This window comes from Cervus elaphus, chromosome 29 (assembly GCF_910594005.1).
Source record: "Cervus elaphus chromosome 29, mCerEla1.1, whole genome shotgun sequence".
In the NCBI taxonomy this organism is placed as follows: Eukaryota; Metazoa; Chordata; class Mammalia; order Artiodactyla; family Cervidae; genus Cervus; species Cervus elaphus.
In genome coordinates, this window is record NC_057843.1 from 31,223,399 (window position 1) to 31,228,543 (window position 5,145).

Here is a 5,145-nt window from a genome sequence, read left to right on the forward strand (position 1 = left end):
AGATGATCACTGCAGTATCCAGGGGGAAAAAAAAAAAAAAAACAACAACTGTCCTCTTTTGCAATTACCCAAGCGAAGGCCAGAATGTCTTCTCTGAAAACCTAACATGACTGCTTGACTGATTATTCAGAATTTCCATGTACTATACACCAGTTGTATAAGAAAAAAAGATGTGCAAATGATCATTTAATGATGCAGCTTCAAAGGGGGATAGAGGGGAAGGGAAAACTAAAATCATTAGACTCCCAAGATCATAATTATAGACCTGATTTTTAAGCAGGGAATTTTCCAGACTTGAAAAAGATTTTTAAAAATCTGAGTATGAAAGAAACTGAATAAGAAAGGATAAATATCACTAATTTCTTTTTTTTTCACCTCAAATATTCCTTTATAGAATTAAACCTTAAATATTATTAAAGTATATAAAATGTTCTATTAAATTTGACTGCTTTATATATCCTTATATATCTATACAGTATGACTGACAAATTGCATTTTAAAATCCTGATGGAAGGGTTGTAAACTATTTCCGCCAGTTCCTTCTTCCTTTTATGTTCAGGAACCAATTATCTCTCAAAAGGGAGAGGAGCACTTGCAGGAGACACAACTCTGTTAAACTTGGTGTGGGGAAACTGTATCAGTCAAGATTCTGTTAAAGGCAGGTGACATACAAAGGGACTAAGAAGGATTTTATGATTATGCTATTTATTAATGTGTGTATGTGTGCGTATAGGTAGGACTAAGGAAGAGGGTAACGGACTGGTAACAGTGAGGAGGAGAAAGAAGACAGAAAGGTTTACATGACCTACTCAGAGCTGCTGTTGTAAGAAAGGGGCTTCCTAACTAGAGAATGCAGCCTCTATCTACCCTCTGTGTTGTGGTTATTGGGGTACAAATAGCTCAGCCTCTCTCTACCATCTCACACTGGTTTCCTGCCAGTATAGCCTTCCATTGGTCAAGCCAAACTGAAAGCCAGAGAGCCAGGTAGCCTGATGATGAATTCAGCCTTCTGGGGCAAGGCATAAGGTGGAGGATTGTGGAAAATATACCTAAGAGGACAAACAGAATATTCAGAACATTTGTGTGAGAGAGATTAATAGTGTAGATATTAAAGCAAACTCATTTATATCTTCCTGAAATCTATATTTTGTTCAATAAGAAGTATGTGATTTTCTTTGAACAGAAATTTGAAAATTTCAAAGAAAAAGGATTGAATCTGTAGATCTCCTTATCAAAAATAGATAAGGGTTCTGAAGTGTGATTTTTGAGCCATTGCCTGATCATGATGTAACAGAACAGCATAGGAGATGCCAAGACTGAGAGCCAAGAGCCCTGATGAAACATGAGTCTGTCTGTACTCCATTCACTGAGGAAATGAGGGAAGAAGAAGAAGAGTCAGAATGAGGACCTAGAAGAGGAATAATGTTCAAATCCGGCAGAAAGAATTGGCAATATAATGGTCAAGGTACCCAGACTGGTGATCAGGGTCTAGATTTTCTATCCCTGCAGCAAGGTCACTTGAAGATTAATTGGCATCAGTCTGGTGGGAATGGCCATAACTCAGGATTATACACATGCACATGTTCAGAGGAGAAAATTGGTGATGGATCAAGCAAAGAAGATGAGAGATCTTGGCAGACAGGCAGAGCTCAGAGGAATCTGGCAAAGGGCAGTGATGAAGAAGGTCTATGACATTGCTAATTGACCATAGAGAAGTCCATCACAGTGGCTTGGTTAATGTCATACAGATGGTAGAGGCATGAGTAGAAAGTCAATTCCAGATCTTTTTGTCTCAAATAAAAATTCTTTCTGTTGTAACATATGGCCTACAGCAAAGAAGAAATAAAGATATCATCAATTAAAATGAACCATTTTTAACAAGTCTGGAAGTTGTTCCTAGCAACTGAATCTTTATCTTTTGACCAAAGCAACAATGTATTTGTAGTGTACAGTTGTACAGAGAGGGATACAATTATAGTAGATCACATTTCCTTGCAAAGTTAAACACTTTGATGATAGACACAGATGTTTAGTCTTTAAGATGTCAGTAGAGTCCCTTGAAAGAGGGACTGTATAGAATTGTAATACATATATGAACTCTGGAGCCAGCCTGCCTACATTCAAATCTCAGTTGTGCCTTCAGTCACTATAAGTCTTCAATAACTTATTCTTCAATCTTCCTGTGATTTAGTTTCCTAAAATTTAAAATGAAATCATAATAGCACTGATTCAAGAGTTTTACATAAAGATTATTTCATGCAACTGCCTGGCAAATACTATTAGAAAGGATCTATTAAAATGGTGTCCAACAAATAAATAGCTACTGTTGCTATGGCCATCCAGTTTCACATCCACAGTGACAAAATTCAGTTCAGTTCAGTCACTCAGTCGTGTCCGACTCTTTGCGACCCCATGAATCACAGCACGCCAGGCCTCCCTGTCCATCACCAACTCCTGGAGTTTACTCAAACTCATGTCCATTGAGTTGGTGATGCCATCAGCCATCTCATCCTCTGTCGCCCCCTTCTCCTCCTGCCCCCAATCCCTCCCAGCATCAGGGTCTTTTCCAATGAGTCAACTCTTCCCATGATGTGGCCAAAGTACTGGAGTTTCAGCTTCAGCATCAGTGACAAAATTAAAGCTTTGATTAAATATTATAGATATAAAATAGAATTTAAAATAAGTTTTTGTTTTTCAAAATTTTCTGTGAGGCAAAATATTGAGTTGCAAGGTTTAATTCTAAAGGAGGAATAACCTTAGTCATATTTTATATTAACTGACTCTGCGTTAAGAATTGATATTTGAATATGCTGTGCAATCTTTTAAAGTTATTTTTTTTAAGTTTTTTTTTGAAGTATAGTTGATTTACAATGTGTTAATTTTTGCTATGGGCTTCCCTGGTGGCTCAGATGGTAAAGAATCTGCCTGCAATGCAGGAGAGCTGGGTTTGATTCCTGTGTTTGGGGAAAGGTCTTCTGGAGAAGGGAATGGCTACCCACTCTAGTATTCTTGCCTGGAAAATCCCAGGGACAGAGGAGCCTAATGGGCTACAGTCTGTGGGGTCACAGAGGTGGACATGACTGAGTGATTTCTGTTATATAGCCAAGTGATTCAGTTATACATATTTGTATTCACACACACACACACACATACACACACACCCAAAGAATTGATGCTTTTGAACTGTGGTGTTGGAGAGGACTCTTCAGAGTCCCTTGGACTGCAAGGAGATCCAAAAGTCCATCCTAAAGGAGATCAGTCCTGGGTGTTGATTGGTAGGACTGATGTTGAAACTGAAACTCCAATATTTTGGCCACCTGATGCAAAGAGCTGACTCATTTGAAAAGATCCTGATGCTGGGAGGGATTGGGGGCAGGAGGAGAAGGGGAAGACAGAGGATGAGATGGCTGGATGGCATCATGGACTCAATGGACATGGGTTTGGGTGAACTCCGGGAGTTGATGATGGACAGGGAGGCCTGGCTGCTGCGATTCATGGGGTCACGAAGAGTTGGACACGACTGAGTGACTGAACTGATTGACTGACATATATACTTTTTCATATTATTTTCTTCCCCCTCCCCACTGGAAAATTATTTTATTGAGATTCTACCAGCTGTACAATCTGTTTCATTAGGCCCCTTCTTCCTTTGCAATTCAGTCCTTGTCAGGTGGCCCCGTGAAGGCTTTCTTTTCCTCCACAGTCTGGAAGCCGCCATGGCCAAATTTGGAGGTGGTGTCATTAAACTTGAGTTCGATCTCTAGGACTTGCTCAGAGTGAGCACTTGCTACTTGGTTCCCACCACACAGCCTTTGCGCATGACAAAGTCATTGGTCACTTCACCGTGGTGGACGAAGTCACCTAGAGGGTTGATGCTCTTGTCAGACAGATCATAATCAGTAGAGGCATTTTTCTTGATCAGTTTGCCATCCTTGATGAGGTAGCCCTGGCCAATCTTGTAGATCTTGTTGACCTCAGTGTGGTGATGGTATCCTTCCTGCCCAGCCCAAGCCACAGAGAAGGTCACCCGGGCAGGATGCCATGCCCCAATACAGGCAACCTTGCACAACCCTCAGTGCATCTTATGGGGCAACTTCTTAATGTGCCAACAGCTGGTGACCCCTTTGTAGTCTTTGCCCTTGGTCACCCCAATGACCTCAGTCGTCTCATCCTGGCCAAACACTTGGTTCACAGGGACCTGCTGCTCTAACCTCTCATGGGCCCAGTCCACTTTTTCAGCCACAGTGCCTCCATTCACCTGAATCTCCATGAGGTGGGCCTTTTTCTGGCACAAAGGAAGCAGGAGCATCTGGGTGTGGGTGATAACATGGATGACCTGGCAGTACTTCTTCATGCTACTGAAGTGCCTCCCAAGTTGCTTCTTGCCATCTACGTCCTGCCACTTCTTGCAGTATTTGGTGAAGGCCTTCTTCTTAGATTTATGCCAATTCTTATAGAAGCTCCTTTTGCACTCATCACTGATATGCTCAGCAAAGATGGTCTTAAAGGTCCAGAGGCCTTGGGGTGTTTCCACATAGACCATGATGCCCCAGTCAACATGGTGGAGTTTCCATGATGGTCACAGCCTCCACAACTTCCTTCTTGTTCACTTTGGACCCTGGCCTATTGACTTCCTTCTCAATGTGGGTCATGCCAGCCTGTAGCCGAGGAAGGTGGTGAGGTGCAGGGGCTTGGAAGAGTCATCCTTGGGGAAGCTCCTCACCTTCCCATGGTGCTGGCTGATGTGCTTCTGAGGCAGGAAGCCCAGGGACCTGTGCCTGGGAGCAGAGAACTCCCTGTGAGACATCCTGCCTGTTGGAAGCTACCGGTAGAGCTTGTATTATTTTCCATTATGGTTTATCACAGAATATTCAGTAGAGTTCCTTGTGCTATATAGTAGGACATCATCATTTATCCATTCTGTATATAATACTTTGCATCTGCTAATCCCAAACTCCCAATATACCCCTCCCCTATCCCCAGCCCCTCATAACCACAAGTCTATTCTCTGTTTCTGTGAGTCTGTTCATAGATAAGTTCATCTGTGTCATATTTTAGATTCCACATGTAAGTGTTATATGGTATTTGTCTCTCTGACTTATTTCACTCTGTATGATAATATCTAGGTCCATCTATGTTGCTTCA

At 41.8% G+C, this 5,145-nt stretch overlaps 1 pseudogene; it reads right to left on the minus strand.

The window, feature by feature from the left end:
- Positions 1–3,632: 3,632 nt before the first annotated feature.
- On the minus strand, positions 3,633–4,807 carry LOC122686201 (annotated as a pseudogene).
- Between the last annotated feature and the right edge of the window lie 338 nt (positions 4,808–5,145).